Genomic DNA, 23,708 nt, shown 5'->3' with positions numbered 1-23,708 from the left:
AAAGACAATCGTTCAACGTGACAGAAGTGCAACGAAGATTTATGCCTGGCCTGGGCCCGTCAACACTGACATTGGACTGTTGATGACTGGAAACATGTTGCCTGGTCAGACGAGTCTCGTTTCAGATTGTATCGAACGGATGGCGTGTACTGGTATGGAGACAACCTCACGAGTCCGTGTAACCTGCAGGGGACTGTTCAAGATGGTGGAGGCCTATAACGGAGTGGGCAGTGTGTAGTTGGAGTAATTTGGGACCCCTGATACGTCTAGAGACGACTCGGACACGTGATACGTACGTAAGCATCCTGTCTGATAACCTGTATCCAATCATGAAACTTCCTGGCAGATTAAAACTGTGTGCCCGACCGAGACTCGAACTCGGGACCTTTGCGTTTCGCGGGCAAGTGCTCTACCATCTGAGCTACCGAAGCACTTCTCACGCCCGGTACTCACAGCTTTACTTCCGCCAGTACCTCGTCTCCTACCTTCCAAACTTTACAGAAGCTCTCCTGCGAACCTTGCAGAACTAGCACTCCTGAAAGAAAGGATATGGCGGAGACATGGCTTAGCCACAGCCTGGGGGATGTTTCCAGAATGAGATTTTCACTCTGCAGTGGAGTGTGCGCTGATATGAAACTTCCTGGCAGATTAAAACTGTGTGCCCGACCGAGACTCGAACTCGGGACCTTTGCCTTTCGCGGGAAAGTGCTCTACCAACTGAGCTACCGAAGCACGACTCACGCCCGGTACTCACAGCTTTACTTCTGCCAGTACCTCGTCTCCTACCTTCCAAACTTTACAGAAGCTCTCCTGCGAACCTTGCAGAACTAGCACTCCTGAAAGAAAGGAGCACTTGCCCGCGAAAGGCGAAGGTCCCGAGTTCGAGTCTCGGTCGGGCACACAGTTTTAATCTGCCAGGAAGTTTCATATCAGCGCACACTCCGCTGCAGAGTGAAAATCTCATTCTGGAAACATCCCCCAGGCTGTGGCTAAGCCATGTCTCCTCAATATCCTTTCTTTCAGGAGTGCTAGTTCTGCAAGGTTCGCAGGAGAGCTTCTGTAAAGTTTGGAAGGTAGGAGACGAGGTACTGGCAGAAGTAAAGCTGTGAGTACCGGGCGTGAGTCGTGCTTCGGTAGCTCAGTTGACCGCGAAAGGCAAAGGTCCCGAGTTCGAGTCTCGGTCGGGCACACAGTTTTAATCTGCCAGGAAGTTTCAAATCAGCGCACACTCCGCTGCAGAGTGAAAATCTCATTCTGTATCCAATCATGTCCATTGTGCATTCAGACGGAGTCGGACAATTCCAGCAGGACAGTGCGACACCCCATACGTTTACAGCAGGACAATGTGACACCCCACACGTCCATAATTGCTACAGAGTGGTGCCAGGAACATTGTTATGAGTTGGAATACATCCGCTGGTCACCAGACTCCCCAGACATGAACATTATTGAGCGTATCTGGGATGCCTTGTAGCGTGCTGTTCAGAAGAGATCTCCACCCCCTAGCACTTTTACAGATTTATAGACAGCCGTGCAGAACTCATGGTGTCAGTTCCCTCCAACACTACTTCAGACATTAGTCGAGTTCCTGCCACGTCGTATTGCAGCACTTCTGAGTGCTCACGCGGACCCTATACGATATTAGGCAGGTGTAACACTTCCTTTGGCCCTTCACTGTAACAAATTGTCTCCACATGCTATCTAGTTGTCGTAGAACTTGTAACACCGACCCATTGTGCCGTTAATATTACTGTTTTATTATTAACGTCTTATCAAATTTGTATGTATTTTTTTGCATTGTTCACAGTAGTGACAAATACTTTTGTGTGTGTTGTACATACCGACATGTACATATACAGATGGCGGTAGAATCGTGTACACTAAGGCAATGTATTGGCGGAGCTGTCAATTGTACTCAGGTAATTCATGTGAAAAGCTATCCGATGTGATTATGGTGGCACGACGGGAATTACCAGCAGAATGGTAGTTGGAGCTAGACGCATAGGACATTCCAATTCGGAAATCATGAGGGAATCCAATATTTCGTTATCCACAGTGTAAAGAGTGCGCCGAGAATACAAAATTTCGGTCATTACCTCTTACCACCGACAGCGCAGTGGCCAAAGACCGAGAGTAGCGGCTTTTGGTAGCGTTGTCAATGCTAACAGACAGGCAACACTGAGTGCAATAACGACAGAAGTAAATGTGGGACGAAATTTGGCTTTAATGGGCTATGGCAGCAGACGACCGACACGAATGCCCTTGCTAGCAGCATCGCCTGTAGCGCCTCTCGTGTCCTTGTGACCATATCGGTTAGGCCATAGACGACTGAGAAACCGTGGCCTACAGGAATGAGTTCCGATTGCTGTTGGTAAGAGCTGATGGTAGGATTCGAGTGTGACGCAGACCCCAAGAAGCCATAGACCGAAGTTTTCAACAAAGCACAATACAGGCTGACGGTGGCTCCATATGGGCTGTGTCTATTTGGAATGTACTGAGTCCTTTTGTCCGAATTAATCGATCATTGACTGGAAATGGTTATGTTCGGCCACTTGGACACCATTTGCAGCCGTTCAGGAACTTGATGTCCCCAAACAACGATGGAATTTTTATGGATGACAATGCGCGATGTCACCGGGCAAGAATTGTTCGTGATTGGTTTGAAGAACATTCTGGACAGTTCGAACGAATGATTTGTCCAGCCAGATCGCCTAACGTGAACCCCATCGAAATTTTACGGGATATAATCAAGAAGTGAATTCGTGCACAAAATACTGCACCAACCACACTTTCGCAATTATGGGCAGCTGCTATAGAGGCAGCGTGGCTCATTGTTCCTGCAGGTGACTTCTAACGACTTGTTGAGTCCATGCTATGTCCAGTTGCTGCACTACGCAGGGCAAAAAGAGGTCCGACAAGACTTTTGTCGCCTCAGCATATGTATGAGAAAATGTTGGTTCTAATTATTGAGTCATGCATAGGATGATGATGATGATGATGATGATGATGATGACGATGATGAGGATCATGATCATTACAGTCTGATAGCACTAAAAGTGCGGGCTATTAGCGCTCTTAAATGAAATAAGTAGAGACGAGGGTTCTGAAAAATAATAAACTTTAAAACCAAGCTGTGTCAACAAACAACAATTTAAGGTACAACACTGACGTTTTAAGATTCATAAAAAGGCACCTACAAAATTTATGCGTAAGGATTGATAGGAAATAATGTACTGTTAGGAAGTGAAAAACTGGTGGAAAGTCCCTCTCTGTATAGGAGGTGGTTATGGAGGCTGAGTAAAAGTTATAAGAGCGTATAGTGAGGGCGCCACTAAAGAGACGGCCTCCCGTCTGTCGCTAGCCTTTAGACCGTCTGTGTGGAAGGAAGCACGTTTGCTGCGTAGTAACAGCGACGAGCTACAGGGAGGGAGAGGGACTTACCCTACTCTGTCCTCCAAGTCTCAAAAGTCTAACAGAGAGCTCCATAAGCATTTCGCAAACTGCGTAAAATAGAATTTAAATAGTGTTACAATTTTTGTAATTGGTTCATGGAATAGTGGAGAATGATGTAGACGTATGAAATACAGTGTGAGTAAAAATCTATAGGCCTAAGTAGTTCCCACAATTCCTGCTATTATTCATAATTTTGACAGGCCGCAAGAGAAATAGATAAGGAGCTGGAATTTGGAGAATATATGTGTGTTTATGTAAAACTAAGATGTAGAATTTATAGCGGACTTAATTGCAAACACTTTTTGAGATTTTGAAAGAAATGTGAATTCTGAACTAAAAAAACAGAAAACCTTAGTAGACACACTTTATTCTCCATAGAAAGTAATGACGGTGTATCAAATCACACTGCGTTTACTGAATTTTACTAACGTACAGTAGAAGGAAACGAGACAGTTCAGCGCAGACAAGACTCCATTGAAAGCATAATTAATGCTATAAAAGTAAAATCATAGGTAAAACTTCTTCAAGTGTAGAAATTACAAAGGCGATACGACCGCAGCAGAAGAGAATATTAATAATCTAATATGCAGAGAGGGTACTTCTTTAACACTGACGTAGCAGCTCCAGGGTATACAAGGGTATACAAGGAACCCCGAAGCTGCCTTGTATTTCATTCACTCAAAGTCTTCCGCCAATAATGTGTGCCGCCATCAGCAATCGGGAACGTGAGCCGTCGGGTAGCTGTGGACGGATAGCTCTGAGTGATGCTGAGAAACTTTAAGATCTCGGGTTTAGAGAATTGGTGGAAGTAAACTTTCGTATGAACTGCAACATTCGAAAAGCCTTTTTTTCGTTTCCACCTAACGTGGTTTGTGCGCTGTCTGCCGTATCATCAATCAGCTTGGCAAGTGGAGTAAAGATTTACCATCTTTAGACGAGGAGTAAACAGTACTCTGAATAATGTAGTTTCTGAAAATTAACATGAAATGAAATTTTGAGAGAATTTAGGCTAAAACTGTGCCAACTAGTGGTCAGAAAAAATACATATCGATGTGCACTGTAAAACATTTTGTACAACAATAAACAACGCCTTCATGTAATGTGCTGTTTCTTTGACTTGTAAAAGTACATTAACTTGTATCTTATTTACTGTGATCAAACACAAATGAGAAATCTATCCTGCGTGTGCTGCGAGGCAGTTATTGGCGTTAGTCACTTACCTTGTGCTAGGATCCCAGTCACAATTCCTAAAATTAACTCAGTGCCATACTATTTAATCTGTTGATAAAAGGACTGAATGATTTTGTTAATTATAACAATAAATGAAGCGCTAAAAATACGAGTAAAACAACTTGCACAGATTCGAGAAAGACTGCAGTTCTTAGTTGCATAAGCTCAACAGAAAATTTGCTTGTTGAAGAAAATAACTAGCTGCTTCTTCCATTTCGTTTTGTTGCCATCCTTAAATGAGTAATGAATACAAATACTATGGAACCCAATATCGGATTCTTCAGACCTTGATACTATACAACTTGGTGTTATGGTGGAGCACTTCCGTAAGGAAACACACAAAGAAAAGAACAGTAGATGGCGCAGAAAAATTTTATTTGCCAAACACCGGTAAGGTTTTGACACCAATGAACGTGAAAGATGTCCCATAGGTTCGACGGCTGACAAAAACATAGAGAAAGAGTAAAAAATGGTCACGGACGAGCGGCAGTTTAAGGTTTATGAAATAAGCGATATCAAATTCACATCAGAAGAAAGACTACACAATAATATTACACGAAAATTTGACTGCGTAAGTACTTTCCTCAAGATGCGATCCATGCTCTATGGAAAGTGATCAAAAGTAGATATGAATACAAGCCTATAAGCAAAATGCAGACCATTCTGAAAAGAACCCATATGATTTTGTGTGTCCACTCATTACTATGTACGAGGCACTAGCCCACTATTTCACTGCAGGCACAAAACAGCAGGAAAAGCAGTCTCTGGAGGTCTGTGGGCCTGTACCAGAGAAAGCGAGGTCTAATCGTCTGCCAAAAACGCGGTGCACAATCTTTTCTGAGATGTAGATGGGATTAGTCTTGTTAATTACCTTAAAAATGTTAAAACACTACTTGGATGGCGAAACAGATGTAATTCCTCAGGACTGACTAGACGAAAACATAAGAATAAAAGCTTTTAAGGAGATAGTTTTTTTAAGTATAATGCACCTACTATTCCTAGAATATGGAGCTCCTCTATTATCTCACTGTTCTTGCTGCTATCATGTAATCTGTATCCTGCAAAAGCTCTTAACAGTATCATTTCTGCAGCTTTAGTTCTCTGTAAGTGTATCTTCGCTGACGTCCATTCTTCGGATCCATGGAGCAGTAAAGGTACGGTCATTGTATTATAAAATTTAAGCGCTGTCTCTTTCCTGGTTTTATTCAGGTGCGTCCTCTTAATCGTACGTAACATATGTAAGTACCTTTGTAGTTTCTTTTCAGGATTAGTATCGTAAGCCTAAGAAATATATCAACCCAGGCAGTTGAATACGTAAAACTGTTCCAATGTGTTATTCTCCATTAAGATGTTAGCTCTAAGATGTTCTTTTCAACAATTTTCTTACCGGATATGGTTAGATTATATTGTTTTGCCAGTATGTGTAAGGACCAAAATGCTCCTTAACGGTTGTCTTCCGTATCCGCGGATATAGCCTTGTCATCTGTGAAAAGGAGTGAACTGAAAACTGTTCGTCTCGGTTGCGGCACCCTTACAGCATAGCGACGATATTATATGCCACGTTCTCTTGCCCTTCGTGGCAGACCATTCTGGGCTTACATTTCAATAAGATAATGCATGCCCGTCTGCACATGGGGAGAGTTTGTGCTGCTTGTCTTAGAGCTCGCCACACCCTACCTTGCCCAGAAAGGTAGCCGGAACTCTCCCCAATTGAAAACGTTTGGAGCATTATGGACAGGGCCCTCCAACCAGATCAGGATTTGACTGGCTAATGCGCCAGTTGTACAGAATGTGGCACGATATCCCTCAGAGGGACATCCCACAACTCCATCGATCAATGCCAACCCGACCAGAATAATTGGTTTCATAAGGGCCAGAGGAGGGCAAACGCATTATTTTAGAATCAAATTACAATTAAATCATTAAGCTTAGCTACATACAGGAGTCGATATACGTCAACGGGACAGGTGAAAATGTGTGCCCCGACCTGGACTCGAACCCGGGATTTTCTGCTTACATGGCAGACGCTCTATCAATTTTAGCCATTTGACCGTCTTCTTCTGTGTGGAAGCACAAACAGTGGTTGAACTCTAACGGTAATCGGCAAAAAGCCGTGACTAATGAGTATAATCGGCAGGGGCACTATGAATATAGTGAGGGACAGTAAGTTGAGAATTTGGGTCTCACGGGAGGCGTGCCAGAGATAGGTCCCTGCAGCCGCGCTATTCTCCTTGTCCTCGGTGGCTCAGATGGAAGCCGGCACGATAGCTCAGCGTGTTCGGTCAGAGGACTGCGTGCTCTCTGTAATAAAAGAACTGAGTCAAGGAATCAACGATCAGCTTGAACACATGTCTTGCGACGTCCGCCCAGACCAAACGCAACGAATTATATCGAAGAAAATGAAAAAGAAAACATTGATAGAGCGTCTGCCATGTAAGCAGGAGATCCCGGGTTCGAGTCCCGGTCGGGGCACACGTTTTCAACTGTCCCCGTTCACGTATATCGACGCCTGTATGCTGCTAAGCGTAGTCATTTAATTGTGATTTCATTCTAATACAATGCGCTGTCCGAAAGAACAGATACCATCTTCATATCTAAACGCATTATTAACGTGCTCAGTTTTGTCAAGTTCTTTTCTTGAGCAAATCATCCAGTTTTTCTGACATTGGAATGTTTTTTTTTTCTGTCTCCACATGTACACCGCATCTATCGTTTTCGTCCCATTCGGATAATTTACTCGTGGCGCCTCAATTTTATTTATTTACTTTGAGTTCATAAGTTGTGCGGCTATAAAGGACAACCCTTGTTGATTTCTTGTGTCATTCTTCTGGTTGCTGTACCATCGCGTGTCTCGGTGCTGTTATCAGCGTACAGACTATGAATTACCTTCTTAAATGCTGAGGGATGCCGTAGTCTCCTAAAGTATGGAGGGTAAAAATTGTGGAGGGAGACGCAGAGGTGAACGCAGAAAGCAGGTTCAAAAGGATGTGGGTTGTAGTAGTTATTTGTAGATGAAGAGGCGTGCACATGATAGATTAGCGTGGACAGATGCATCGAATCAGCCTTCGGACTGAAGACCACCACGACAACAACAACAGTTAGACAGTAATGCTCGTATAAGAAAAGCAGCTGGCGTGTTGTGACAACCTAAGCGCAGCCACAAGCCATGAGCCGGGAGTGTGCGGCGAGGGAGTGGCAGGGATTGCAGTTGCTGCGGCGGCGGCGGCGGCAGGTGGTAAGGTCGAGGTCCCTGGTGGCGCGGCAGCTGGCCCGTCTGTCCGCGGCCCTCGCCCTGCCATGCGGGCGCCGCGCCGCGCGAGCCTCAAGGTCCGCGCCCAGGCCAGGCCAGCTCTGCCGCCGGCCCCAGGTGTCGGCGCCTACGCTCGCGCCTCATTACCCACCCGCATCGCGCGTTCCAAACCAGATTCGCTGCCTGTCCGAGATTACGCGAGGGCAACGACGCCGGCGGGACTCGAGGGTCACCTACTGCCGCACTCTCGCTTTTCGACAAAGGATCTCATAGTTTCAACAGCACAAGAGTGTGGGTGTTCCAAAAAATCAGTTTATTTAGCTTAGTGACAAGTCTGTTAGCGTAGCCACCCGCGCACCAAGCACGGAAATATTAGTATTGTAAGTAACAACCACATTTTCTGGCTGTAATGTATTTTATTTTTTTCCAGAAGCGTTTCGCCGCGTTACTCGTCTTCAGTTGAATCTAGAATCATACAGATTTGTTTTGGTATGCGGTATTTGTTCATGTCTCTTTTTTTACGTAAACAAGTGCTATTTGAGTTAGGTCGCACTGTAGTTTCACTTACGAAACGTAAGCACATATTCACATTACGAGCTCTCTTCCTCATAACTTTAATGTTCTTTGCGCTAATTGCAGTGGAGTACTATTATTTGTCTGTCGCTAATTATAGAGATCTAACCGAAAATTGATTTGAAGTCCTAGCTAATGTTTTTTACTTTATGATCTTTCCTATGTGCTTATGTTTTGTAGGTGAAATGGTAGCATGTGACCAGATGAGAGGAAGCACAGATGCCAGCCAAAACTCGAATAACAGTAAGTAATCACTTATTTCCGTAGAAACAAGCATGAAATATTTCGCAATCTACAAATATCGCATACCAAAACAAATCTGTATCATTTTAGATTCCGTTGAAGATGCCTCAAAGTAAAAAGGCGAAACGCGTCTGGAAAAAAGAAAACGAAAAAAAAACATTGCAACAAGAAAAACGCGGTTTTTATTTACAAAACGAATATTAGTTTAGTGAGGTGCAAACACCGACTAAATATTGTCCTTGACGCAACATAATTGAAAATATACGAGTATATGCTAAACAGTAAGAAAATGCAACGTAAACATAAAAGAACTGTGTGTGTGTGTGTGTGTGTGTGTGTGTGTGCGTGTGTGCACGTTCGAGGATGAGGCGGACAAGGAGAACGACAACTTGAGCAAAGAATTCTACTCAGTAGAAGTGATGTGAAAGCAACGGTAGTTCTTAATATTCAAAACGTTTGCAACATCAGTGGCTTGCAAGATAACTGTTTCCCTTGTAGGCTACGTAGTAAATTAAAATAAATTTCATGTGGCATTGTTGCTCGAAAATCCCATCCTAAGGGGAGGATTCAGCCGCCTAAAGGAAACTGTGTTCTTCCTCTGCCCCTTTTCTTGCGGATTTGCGAAAGTTATGTTGTATGTTTAATTGTAGAGTGTATGTGAGTGTAATGAATGCGCGAGTAATGTAATGTTATGTTTATGGTATATGATGATGAGATAACGGGGAGGGTCAGACCTTCTGCCTATTTCTCTCGAAAGACACTTGGTTGCTGCCGAGCTCAACATCCCCAGCCGACGGACGTATCACCATTAATAGTGCTACATGCCCACACTTCATGAGACACTCCAGACCGGTTTGGTTTTTAACCCAGGACGCTGGAGTAAAGAATGATCATCAGGAACTTTACACCACCCCCTCTCCTCCCCTTGTCGGCCAAACTCTGGCAGTGAAATTTTCATCCATCATCAGGACTCGAACTGGCGTAACTCCGACATAAGCGACACCGCACAGGCGTGCGCTATAATCTCGGCTATGGTGGCGAGTATGTAATACGAGATCATAATTCTCGCTTAAGTACAAAAGTATAGCGAATTATTGTTCTCAAATGTGAAATAATATTTCCTACATGAATAAAAAAAAGCACTCCGTCTCCAGGCCACAAGTGGCCCATCGGGACCATCCGACCGCCGTGTCATCCTCGGGTGAGGATGCGGATAGGAGGGGCGTGTGGTCACACACCGCTCTCCCGGTCGTTATGGTGGTTTTCTTTGACCGGAGCCGCTACTATTCGGTCTAGTAGCTCCTCAATTGGCATCACGAGGTTGAGTGCACCCCGAAAAATGGCAACAGCGCATGGCGGCTGGATGGTCACCCATCCAAGCGCCGGCCACGCCCGACAGTGCTTAACTTCGGTGATCTCACGGGAACCGGTGTATCCACTGTGGCAAGGCCTTTGCCCCTGCATGAATACAGTATTCCTAATATATAATAAATCTTAAATAAATAATAATTCAAAATGGTATTTTGTTGTTGTTGTATTCTTTAATTTGAAGATTGTTTTGATGCAGCTTTTCACGCTAATCTGTTAGTACAAGTAATATCATCTGTGCATAACTACCGCAGCTTACCTCACTTGTAGCTGCTCACTGTACTCAGCCTGTTCTCACTCTACAATCTCCCTCCCTCCCTCCCTCCCCCCCCCCAAAAAAACCTTCCTTTCATTACTTAAATGATGATTTCTTAATGTCCAGAATGTGCCCCATCAGCTTATTTCTTCTTTTAGTCAAGTTCAACCACAATTTTTTTTCCTCAGTTCGATTCAGTGCCTCCTAATTCGATCGATCTATTTAAACTTCAGCATTATTTTTTAACAGCACATTCATAAGCTTCCATTTCCTTCTTTCCTGATATGCCTATCATCCATATTACACTTCCCGACAAGACTACTGTGACAAATACATCCAAAAAAGATTTTTAACACAAATTTATATTCGATGTTAGCAAATTTATCCTCATTTAGAAATAATTTTTCTGCTATTGCCAACCAGATTTTTATATCCTCTCTATTTCGGCCATCATCATTATCTTATTGCCCAAATACTAAAACTCACCTGGTACTACTTTTGCTGCCTCATTTTATAATGCAACTCCCTCAGCTACTCCTTATTTAATGCAACTGCAATCCTTTTCGCTTATTTTATTATTGTTGTTGTTCAGAGTATAACCTCTTACTTCGACAGTGTCTATTCCAAGCCCTTTGGCATTTCTGACAGATATAAAGTGTCAGTGGGCAACGTCAAAAAATTTAGTTCCTCTCCCTGTTCATTAACTCCTTTCCTTGTTACTGTTTCCTCAATTTACAGATTGACCAACGTGGGCGATAAGCTTCAAACCTGTCTCATTCGCAACTACTGCCTGTGTATTACGTTCTTCGACTTCCATGTCTGCAGTCTGGTTTGGTTCAAATGGCTCTGAGCACTATGGGACTTAACATCTTAGGTCATCAGTCCCCTAGAACTTAGAACTACTTAAACCTAACTAACCTAAGGACATCACACACATCCATGCCCGAGGCAGGATTCGAACCTGCGACCGTAGCAGTCCCGCGGTTCCGGACTCCAGCGCCTAGAACCGCACGGCCACAGCGACCGGCTGCAGTCTGGTTTGTGTACAAGTTGTAAATAAGCTTTCGCTAGTTGTACTATATCCGTAGTACCTTTAGAAATTTGAAGGGTGCCGTCCAGTCAACAGTGTCAAAAGCTTCCTCTCAATGTACAAATACTGTAGTTTGTAGCGTAGGTTTGTCTTTCTTCGACCTGTCGTCCAAGATAAGTAGTAGGGTCAATGTCATATTACATTTCTCCGGAACGCAAACTGATTTCTTCAACCACATAAAATTTTTGGAAAATGTTGCTACAGTTATGCGAAGCATGTGGCTAGTTTCAATGTTCTTTACAGCTCGCGCGAAACCTGTTAAGTAATTCGTAGTTTTCTGGTAGCTGTTATCTGGTTGGAACTATGGTAACCTTTTACTCGTATTTAATAATTTAGGCCGTCCATGGCAGCACCGTATTAAGTACAGTATGGATTCATATAACTTAGTGCAAACCTTGTAGTTGAAAAATGTTCCGTTGTTCCCCCAGGCAAACACCTCGCTTCGCCGAGGTACAGCTTGTTTACTGGGAGACATAAAATATACACGAATTCGGTTCCTCCGAGTCATTTTAGTAGCTGCGACAAATCTCTCGAGGGACACGAGAAACCCTGCAGCCCCGTGCAGGAAACAAGTTGTTAATTCGCCGGCGCGAGCAATTGCGTGAGTACTGATTACTTCGATAAGAGGACGCAATAAACGTAATGGGGCGAGCCAAGCCGTCATTGGCCGCCCGGCGGGGCCCAAATATTTACCCGCCGCCAGCGCGGCGGCTTCGGGGCGCCGTGTTGACGCTGCGCGGGCTGCCTGTTTTGCCGCGCCTCAGCTGTCAGGGCGGCTACCAAGCACGGGGCCCGTGATACCTTTGGCAGAATTACTGCTCTCCCTAGATGGCCCCTTCCGGGCCGTAAAGAAAGCCGGTGTGTATGTGTGTGTGGCGGGTTCTGCGGCACAACGCAGTAGTGCAAGGTTTTGTTGGCGCCGGCACTCTTGAACAACACGGAAAGCTACGTTGTGCGATGTTTGCAGAGAAAACAAATTATCCAAGATTGCTTTGTGACGCAGACTTTGGTTGTGAGGGCAGCACGCGGGCGCAAACGCGAGCGGCGCGCTACTGCCAGACCGTGAAAGTGAGAACCCGTCTACGGCGGGGTGTGCGTCGCTCTTGTCAGGTCCCGTTACTCGGAAACGAGATCGTAATCATCAACAAAATTGAAGTAAAATGGAATCTTCCTTTACTTAAACCCTTTTTCTTCATTACGCAGCACTCACTCGAATCTGTTTCAGGCGGCCTCGAATGAAATTATCGACCGAGACGGCAGAGTCGTTTAAGGTACAAGACGCGCATTTGAAAGCAACACGGTTCGAATCTCCGTGTGAGATTTAGCTTTTCAGCTTTTTCCTTAAACCGATTTAGGTGCAGGCTGCAATGATATCTTTGACAGGAAATTGGAGGTTTTTCTTCATATCGAAGGACCTCGCCGTCTTAGAATGGAATTACGTACAGACTTAATCGAAAAGTTTCATTTAAAATACATTTGCACAAACTAGGACAATGTTTCACAGAGCAGTCAGTGGAGACACGTAACCACATATAGGCAATTTCTTTGCAAACAGCTCTTTTACTAACCAATGTTACCTGAATGTTTTTGCTTCTTTTAATGTATACTTTTACCTGTTTCAGTTTTCAGTATTAATTATGATACACCGAGTGTTTTCAGCAAGGAAAGGAAGGAAAAGGAAAAGCATCTGGCGAAACGAGATTATTTTTTCTCCTCACGCGTAACACGAGGGGCGTTTCATATTGATTTGTGCTTTAAATTTTCCCATCACTTACGGTGCGCCATTTGACCCAACATTAGGAGTTGCAAGTAACGGGTGTTTCAAATGGCTCTGAGCACTATGGGAGTTAACATCTGAGGTCATCAGTCCCCTAGAACTTTGAACTACTTAAACCTAACTAACCTAAGGACATCACACACATCCATGCCTCAGGAGGATTCGAACCTGCGACCGTAGCGGTCGCGTGGTTCCAGACTGTAGCGCCTCAAACCGCTCGGCCACACCGGCCGGCGGTAACGGGTGGTTGTAATTAAAATGCAGCTACTCAGGCAGGGCCAGTATGGGCTACAATTATCATATAGCTGCGAAACTTAGGTGGTGTTCCAATGCGTTAATACGGAACCGATTTGTGCTGGAAGAAAATTACCTCCAATTCTGTAAATCTGGCGCTATACACTGTTTGTATGACGGTACGACATCCACGCTGTTATTTGACAAGCTATAAAGTGAGTGAACAGTATAGCTATCGAGGAGAGAGACCGTGCACCGTGAGAGAAACTATTGTGTGTGAACTGCAGCAATTACGGTGCTATATTCTCGCCGACTGAAAGGTCTGAGGTGGAGACCCGTCATCATTAAATGGTTCAAAGAACATATAATGAAATGAGAAAATATGGGTGAGCGCGCTGCGACCCCTGGAAGAGGAAGGCGTCGTATTCCAGTGGAAGTTATTGGCGAGGTTGCTGTTGCTGCAACTGACAGCGCAGCACGTGCCCCAGGCAGTGCTAATGCTCGTGTAGTGGTACGAGAACTGTCCACCCCATGGTCAACAGTACGGAAAGTTTCGCGTTCTATATTATACTGGTACCCCTACAAGATCCAGACGGTAGAGCAACTGAAACTTCATGACCTGCACTAACGTCCTGAATTTGCTCTTCGATTTCTGGCTCGGATCGAAGTTGATGACAAATGACCAGGCAATATTCTATGGAGTGACGTGGCACATTTTACTCTACAGGGTGCAGTGAATACACAGAACTGGCGAACTGGGGCGCTGTTAAACCGCGTGTATGCGCACGAAGAGCCATTGCGCTCTTTATATGTGACTGTGTAGTGCGGATTCACAAGCACCTTCATTCTCGGTCCGTTCTTCTCTGAAGAGAATATACCCAGAGGGTCTATCAGGTATGCTGTGACGTCTGCACGTTATCGAGACCTTCTAGTAGTAATATGCGTTTCCTGGAAGAGCACAACTGTGTGGAAACCACTGTTTTCATGCAAGATGGGGCAACACTTCATGTCGCTCGCCCAATGAAAGACCTGCTTAACAACCTTCCACGAGCGTCTTATCTCCAGAGGTTTTCCAGATGCATGGCCTGCGCCGGCCGCTGTGGCCGAGCGGTTCTAGGCGCTGCTGCTTCGGTCGCAGGTTCGAACCCTGCCTCGGGCATGGATGTGTGTGATGTGCTTAGGTTAGTTAGGTTTAAGTAGTTCTAAGTCTACGGAACAGCTGACCTCAGATGTTGCTTAGAGCCACTTAAATTTTGCATGGCCTGCAAGATCACTTGATTTGAATCCATGTGATTTTTACTCTGGGGATTTACCAGGGATACGTTCGATGTCTTCTTGGTCTGAAGGCGAATGTACAGGAATCCGTTGCTCAGTTCCACCGGAACAACTGTTGATTGCGTTGTCTTACAGATGTAGCAACTCGTCGACGTCTCCGATGCTCATATTGAACTAATTGTGTAAGCGGTAGTTAATAATAAAATCAAAATTTTGCCTTTCTCATTTTTTACCGCCCACGTCCCGTTCCTAATCCATTACGTATGGAAAAATTCTAACCGTTTTTCTTGCATTTACAGCGCCAGATTTACACCCGGTGTCCAAATTTAAAACTAATTTTTTTCGAGGTTAAGTAAGTTCCGCATTAACGCATTGGAATATCTACCACGTTTCTTTGCCATACTATAATTACAGCCCACACTGGATCTCTGTGAGCAGCTGTACTTTAATTCTAACCACCCAGTAAGTAATGCTTTGGTCTAACCACTGGTGGCTGGGCAGTCACTAGAAGCGTAATCACTGTGTAGTACAGCCCATTTTACCGACTGGTTTCATTACGTGAGTGGACAACATGGAGTGTGATCACCAAGGTCAGCGCTGAACGACGTGATTTCTGTGGAAGAAGGATGTAAACAATGCGGATATCCACAGGTGATTGGTGGGAGCGTGTGGCGAGTGTGTACCGTCACGAAAATGTGCTCTTGTGGCATGAAAACGCTCCTTCCCACAAGAGTCGGAAACCATCACTGAAATGGAGTTCGAGGTACTGCAAAGCCGTCCTATTCTCCTGACTTGGCCCACTTTGGAGTTGTCGCCCCCACCGCAGGGCAGCTGCTCGCAGTTCCTGGAAGTCTGCGAAATGATGTCCACACAGAGGTCTCTTCATACCCTGAATACTCAGAAGGGGCCAAATCAGGAGAATACGGTGGATGTGGCACTACTGGGAAACCCATTTCAGTGATGGCAGCCGTGGTTTTTCGTTTCATATGGAGACGAGCACTGTTGTGTTGCAAGACTACGTTTTCGTAACGGTGCACACTCTCTACAGACTGCCACCAATTGACTGTGAGTATCCGCATTGTTTACACCTTCCCATATTACGATTTATTTGGGATCGTTTTTTAGAGAGAAGGGGAATGGAATGAAGGGCTGTTAAACATCCTATCTACGCCGAGATCCTTACAGGCTGAACGTATGTCGGATTTGAAAATGATTCTGTAATACTGAAGAAATCGCTGTGCTTGCTATCCTATACAGGGATCCTATACAGGGATGGGATGGTTGTGTTTAACGGTCAACAACGCAGGTAAGGCACGTGTCGCGCTGGACTGTGCGTGTTCACTGCGGATTAGGCAACAGTGCAGGTTGTTTACGAGTAGTGCACACTTCGTATTTGCATTCAGAGACCGAGGTCGACGTGCAATGAAACACTTCACAGAGTTCTAAAGGAGGCAGATTGTGGGGGCCCGATCAGCTGGAGCATCAGTAACCAAGACAGACAACTTACTGAATGTTTCAAGAGCAACTGTTTCAATAGTCATGACACCCTATACAAAACATGGAAAGACATCATCTTGTAAGCGTAATAGTGGGCGCAAATCAAAACTAAATGACAGAGATCGTCGTACGCTGACACACAACAACGACGGTTAAAGTGACTGTAGAGCTCAATAGATGTCTTTGAAACCCCGTAGCTATCGACACTGCCCGCCGAGAACTTCATAAAGCGAATATTCGTGAACGAGCTGCTACACCGAACCATTAGTGACGACAACCAAGACAAAGAAGTGTAAAACATGCTGTCAGGAGCATAAATCCCGGACGGCTGATCAGTGGAAACACGTCATATGATCCGACGAGTAAACGTTTTCGTTATTTCCAACATCACACTGGGTTAACGTCTGGAAAACGGCCAATAGAAGCCTACAATCCTGACTACTTAATTCCAACGGTTAAGCATGGAATTCTGCTGGTTTCATTATTACTCTCAAAGGCCGTTTTACAGTCAACGATTATTTGAATATTTTAGGTGATAAGGTGCACTCCATGATTCAAATGTTGTTCCCCAACCATGATGCCATATTTCAGGACGATAACGAACACATTCACACAGCCAGGACAGTTCAATCGTGGTAGGAGGAGCATGCAACTGAAGTGCAGCGTCTTCCCTGGCCAGCACAGTCCCCAGACTTTAACATTATCGAGCCTCTGTGGGCAGTAATGGAGCACAGACTCCGGAGCGGATTTCCGCCTCCCTCGTCACTACAGAAGTTAGAAGAGGATCTTATCGAAGAGTGGCATAACATTCTACTGGAGAATATACAATCGTTATATGCCAGTATTCCAAGAATTATCGCAGCTGTATTACAGGCAAATGTGGGTCCAAACCCTTATTAATAAACCATTCCCAAGTAAGTACAGGTGTTCACATTATTTTGCCTATCACCTGTATATGTGTTAGATGTAGTTTACTTTCGATTACATTTGTTTTACCACGGGTGTCACGCTGGTAAACACGTTGCACTCATACTCGGAAACAGAGCTCATATACCCATCCTCAGTTATGATTTCTGTAATGCTCGCAGATTAATGCAGCCATATACCAAGATCACTCCCACTCCATCAGAGATTACTTCTACACCATTAGAGATTGCTTCCACACTATCAATGATTTCTGATAACCTTCAAGTCAATTGGACATTAAGGAGCAACCATTCTTTATTACTTTATTCTTATCTTTTGAGGATGACGCAAAACTTGTTTCACGTTGGCCTGACAAAGGATTCTTTGGCCTTGTTAGGAAATCCCTTGAAGCGAATTCCTGGCTGCGTTCTACGTCGACGGGACGTTAAACACTAATCTCCTCCTCCTCCTCCTCGTTCTACGTAAATCGTCAGGCTGATATCCTACTCCGTCTTAATCGAGAAGGTGTTAGGCTTTCACGCAAAGCGATTAGGGAAATCACGTAAATCTTAAAACAGAGGCCATACGGAGATGTGAAGACCACTCCGCGAATATGAGTCGGATGTTTTAACCACTCGCTCTTCGAGGCGGTTAGGCGAGGAAGCTCGCATAATGATTAATCTGATATCGGTCAGGTAACATATCTTAAGATGAAAAACTACAACCAGAAGCTTCAGCTGCGTAGTTCATGCGTTTAGGTGTTCGCATCATGCAAATGGCCTTTGAGTACATGCCCGGAGTGGCTTCCAGGTGTCCGCTACTGACTGCGTGTCGTCCTATGCAGTACGCTGATGGTCGCTTCTGGCCCGTGGCGCAGATGTAATTACTGACTCTTAAATAGCCCCTTATAGATTGAGATTATTTCATGAACGCTCGAAATCCTACGTACTCCATAAAGGACAGCTCATTGACTATTAATGGCGCTTAAAACGCCTTTCTTTCCCAACAGGCGTTGAACGCTCTTCACTGTTAAACGTACTGGGAGAATTATCTCGAGGACAGGTGGCGAACAAACGCGTTTTGGTGACGCTGTTGGAGAACATTACCATTACACTTGATAATTACCGGCCCTGTCCGAAGGCCATGGCTGCCCTGCTCACGTAATAGCTGTAGCTGTAGGCAGGCGGCCGACGATGCGCCGTAATCGGGAGCAAGTTTGTAATTACTGCGCCCTTAACGACACCTCCAAATGTACCTCGCTTCTGTTTTTCTTGATCAGACTTTCGCTTAACTATTTTTCTTGGCGCTTTTATTCTGTGATGCAAATGGAACATTCTGTGGAAGAATAAAGCTCGTTATCTCATTACGGATGATTCAAGTGCTCTTATGGCAATATTTGTCGAGCATTGCAAACGCCCGAATGGCCAATTAGAGATTATTTTTAATTCAGATACAACAAGAATTGTGCCTTAAATATCAAAGATGTGTAAGTCTCTCCTAAAACAGAATTTAGTCTGGTTAACTTTCTTCAAACTTCTTCGATAAAAATAGAAGGTTAAGTACTGAATTAAAATGTGTGGCTAGGCCGGGACTTGAACCCGGGTCTCCTGCCCACTACAACACTGTGATATTGTAGCCCAGACATCTGCACAGGCTACCTTAGGCCGTCAGCCGAGTTTCCCCTACTTAAATCGTCAGTATTGCTGAGGTTCTCTGATATTGGAATAGCACCTCAACTTTGTACGTAATGGGGGAATTCTCTGCGTATATCAACCATAGGTGATCTATTCATCTGATAGAATCAGATTTTCCTGAAGACATACTGAGTCTCAACCTTATCTTCGATGAGAATAGAAGCTGAGGTGTGAACTGAAGTTTGTGTTAGGGACGGCATTGGACTAGGGTATTCCGCGCAGGTGCATACGCCACAACACCTCACTGGTGTAGTGATTAGCACATCTGTCTAATAAGTGCAGGCGCGGTAGCTCAGCGTTTTCGGTCAGAGGGTTAACTACCCTCTGTAACAAAAAACTGAGTGAACAGATCAACGGAGAACTTAAATTGAATGAACAATAGAGAACAAAATGAGACGTCGGTTCAAGTCCCAGCTGTGGTGTCACCGCCAGACACCACACTTGCTAGGTGGTAGCTTAAATCGGCCGCGGTCCATTTAGTACATGTCGGACCCGCGTGTCGCCACTGTGTGATCGCAGACCGAGCGCCACCACAAGGCAGGTCTCGAGATACGGAAGAGCACTCGCCCCAGTTGTACGACGACTTTGCTAGCGACTACACTGACGAAGCCTTCTCTCATTTGCCGAGAGACAGTTAGAATAGCCTTCAGCTAAGTCCATGTCTACGACCTAGCAAGGCGCCATTAGCCTTACATAGTTTGATAGTTATCGTATGAAATGTCTCATCAAGAATGCTGTATTCACAACAAGGATAAATAAAAGTTAAGTATTCGAGGAGCTGCATACTTTTCTTATTAGCATTCAATACTTATCCTGTTCCAGAATTCACGCCCGTCTGCGTTAGATAGCGTGCATTTCGGCCTCCTCTATCTACAAGGTGTTGGCACATTTGCCAACACATCACCAGCCTTACCCCAATTTTTAATTCGTTACTTCAGCTTCTATCCTTATCGAGGATTAAGTTAAGATCATCTGTCTCCAGGAAAATGTAATTTATGGGAACAGTTTACTACTGTTGGAATTTTCGCCTAGGGATACGAGCGACTTGCACGAGGCAGACGTCGGAGGAGGTGATGGTGTTGCTCAGAAACCCGGCATACAACATTACTGGTAAAAGCATTAACTGAACAGAACATCGTCTTAGGTCTCCATCAGTGCTGCTCAGTGCGGCTGCTGAGAAAATTTTATATACAGTACTTGAGCTGGCTATTCGGTTTTCAGTACATATGTCCGCTAGTGGCTAAACACGTAGTCCACAAGCTCGTGTTTACTGTATAGTGGAGCTTATTCTGTACCAGTCTTAGCCACTCAGTATCCTACTTCATTCGCGTATAGAGTCTACTTCGAATATCCATTGTCTAGGTTTGTCATAAGGTTTCGTTGTAAAAACGGCTCGAATCTCTGCTGGACTTCTGTATGAGCTGTGCTTACCCTTGTGAACTGTAACATCTCGTCTGCGCTTAGGTCTGCTTCATAAAGACTCTGAACACGGGAGAAGTAAATAGAATTTGTTAGACTAGTGATTCCTTCACGAATGCACTTCTTTTTCCTGGAATTCTCCTCACAACTTTCCCTTAAGATCGCCTCCTTCTTTCAGTGTTTCATTTCCAGTCATTGCAAAGCCACAAGGAACAGAAACCAGAAACACAAAAAATTCTCATTATTTTGAGGAATCGGTGACTCAAAGTACGTAAAACTTGTCGAGAAAGCGTGGTTGCACACCGCTGTATTACTTTTTACCAGTTTGAATATTAAGAGACCATCTTCCAGAGTATTCTGAAATCGTAATCAGATGGGTGACATCTCACAAGCACTGTTAACCATTACTATCAAACGTGGTAAACGGAACGTGAACAAAAGCGCGAACAGCTGTTAATTGATGATTTGTTCACACGACCAGTTTCGCTGCGCTAAAGCATCATCTTCAGACGGTAAGTATTGTTAGATAGATTAGCAGACAAAGACGCCGCCCAACGATCATAGACACATAATCGAACCCCATGAAGACAGGAAGTAACAAATAACCGGACGAGCATTGGGGCGAATTTTACAGGGGATGAAGCACAAAAACAAACTTGTCGGAACCGAGAGTGAACATAGCAAATAGTAAGGCAACAATGTAGCTGGTAAAGCTGACCGCCTCCAGTGTTTTACCCTCACGACAATCAACTATAGGATTCCAGAATGAGATTTTCACTCTGCAGCGGATTGTGCGCTGATATGAGAGTTCCTGACAGATTAAAACTGTGTGCCAGACCGAGACTCGAACTCGGGACCTTTGCCTTTCGCGGGCAAGTGCTCTACCAACTGAGATACCCAAGCACGACTCACGCCCCGTCCTCACAGCCTTACTTCTGCTTGGGTAGCTCAGTTGGTAGAGCACTTGCCCGCGAAAGGCAAAGATCCCGAGTTTGAGTCTCGGTCCGGCACACAGTTTAAATCTGCCAGGAAGTTTCAACTATAGGGTTGTCATTTCAAATGGGGTCTCCAACTACCTGATACGTTCATTTTCGGTTTCCGACTGTTGTTTCTCATCCCCACCATTCACCCCAAATGCTCTTCCGGTCATTGGGCTCTGAGCACTATGCGACTTAACTTCTGAGGTCATCAGTCACCTAGAACTTAGAACTAATTAAACCTAACTAACCTAAGGACATGACACACATCCATGCCCGAGACAGGATTCGAACCTGCGACCGGAGCGGTCGCTCGGCTCCAGACTGTAAGCGCCTAGAACCGCACGGCCACTCCGGCCGGCTTTCCGGTCATTATTTTTTACTATTTCCCCTCTTCATGGGGTTGGATTCTGTGACTACGATCTTTGGGGACGTCTCCGTCTGTTAATCTGATACTGCTTATCACCTGAAATTGCTACTCTAACGTTGCGAAAAGGGCCGTTTTAATACAACTTCAATTAACAGCGTTTGCGGTTAAGTTAAGCTTACCATGAATTTCAGTGGCTGTGGCTGCCCACGTTATAAAGTTGTATGTACCAAACACGAGCACATGTACCGCCCAGTAATGGCACGGAGAAGTGCTTGACTGCGTTTCCAGCCATCCCCTGCCCACTGACGTCGCTCTTTGGACCAGCTCAAGCTTCGGTTAGCACTGTCTACAGAAATGTGTGGCTTGTGAGAAGCTGCTGGAGCTCTGTACCACATTCTTCTTAACATCCTACGCACAGTCACTGAGCTAGCTAGACCACTGGTAGCATTTGGAACTCACGAGTGATTACTTCCGCTGATTTGATGCGGTTTTTTACAACCACCCTCCGCAATGATCAGCGGTCCCCGTCCGTCAGGACAAGATGTCTGCCTTGTCTTGGTGAGTTGTGGTCGTTCTTTCGCTTTGCCACTTTACTATCACACCGCCAGCAGTCGATTTTGGCAGCTTTAGAAGGTTTGAAATGTTCGTGATGGGTTTGTTAATCAGGTGACATCAGCTGACTAGTCCGTGGTCGAAGTCACTGAGCTTTCCTGATCGATCGATTCTGGTGTTACTGCTTCTCTACTGAAAACACAACACTCCCCGCTTCAAATAACATTGGCAGGTGGACCTCTTGTGACATCTAGTGGTCATATCCCCACTGCATACGGGTGTCCGAATACTTATGACCAGATTGCATACAATGTCGAAAAGCAACTGTGTTTTTTGTGTGTCTGGCCAACAATATGTCTCCCTTGCAACACGTTCGAGACTTATATTTTCAGTTATGGGTATTTCTGCGTCATCGTGAATTACGGAAGCCAGTGGAACATTCTGTACAGCAGAAGTCACGTCAACCTAGGCTGCTGTCCGGAAGTTCTACTGAGACGCGACGCGATCAGAGCGGACCCCCGTACACGCAGCCACACACGCGCGTGTCACCGCGCGCTGGCGTAGATTTTTCTCACGCGCGCTGCTCGCTGGCCATTAGGGCTCAATTTAATGGCTCGGCTGCCATAAAGAATTCATCGCGGCTGGCGTCCCCAGCTCATCAGCGCGGCCTGCGCGTTTCCCGAGTGTCCGGCACTGCGGAAGAGGGGGAGGGATGGGGAGGGGGGGGTGGAGGTTGGGGCAGACTTGTAGGCGCCGGCTTACAGCGGGCAATTACCGCCGCTGCTACTCTGCCGCGGCCGATAGCAAGCGGGGCACCTGCCGAACGCACAGATTGAGGGAACCACAACAATGACTTAATTGTACGACCGCAAATTGCACTCTGTCGCTGGACACTGTTGCCGCTCCACGAGGCCTTTCTCGCATTTCATATTTGTTACCGTTGTCATCTGATTATCATAATACTGGTCGATATACATGAAAAGCAGTTGGAACAGGAGAATCATTGTAAGTACCACGCATTGAGGACATTTACTTAAATGTGAGACAAGACACAAGTTAGCATCTCTGCTGTTTAACCGGAATGTTGAACTGTGTACGGACACCGAATGTTTTATGGGGTCAATGCATACGGCGGCTGTGTCAGGGCAAATTGAGAGGCATAAATACAAATAAGTCCGTGTTTGCAGCGGTGGTGTGGCTTAGAGTGGAACTATCCAGGAAAGATGGAATAACACTAGAGTCAGTCTCATAGGCAACTAGGTGGGCGGCAGAAGTCAAAATATGTTCAAAAGCAGCAGTGAAACTACGAATAATGCGGAACAATACACAGAGCAGACGCTCTCGGGGCACTTGTCGCCAAATATAAAATTTCGAAAGGTTAATGTAAAGCAACCTTTGCGAAATCCTAAGAAGGTAAAAATAAAGTGTAAAGAGACCGTTGCCGCTAGTGCAAAGAGCGTTAGACAGGGTTGTTACCTCCCACCTTATTTGATCAACTTATACCTTGAATCGATTATTACGAAAGGCTCAGATGGGAAAAGAGA

General features: G+C 45.1%; 1 protein-coding gene across 1 annotated transcript in view; it reads right to left on the bottom strand.

Annotated features, from left to right (window-relative positions):
- Positions 1 to 23,708, bottom strand: part of LOC126484907 (zinc finger protein sens-like) — a 98,879-nt gene that overhangs the window by 4,923 nt on the left and 70,248 nt on the right. The window lies entirely within an intron of this gene.

This window comes from Schistocerca serialis, chromosome 6 (assembly GCF_023864345.2).
Source record: "Schistocerca serialis cubense isolate TAMUIC-IGC-003099 chromosome 6, iqSchSeri2.2, whole genome shotgun sequence".
Lineage (NCBI taxonomy): Eukaryota > Metazoa > Arthropoda > Insecta > Orthoptera > Acrididae > Schistocerca > Schistocerca serialis.
Note: the sequence above shows the minus strand (reverse complement) of the source record. Positions and strands in the feature narration are given on the sequence as shown.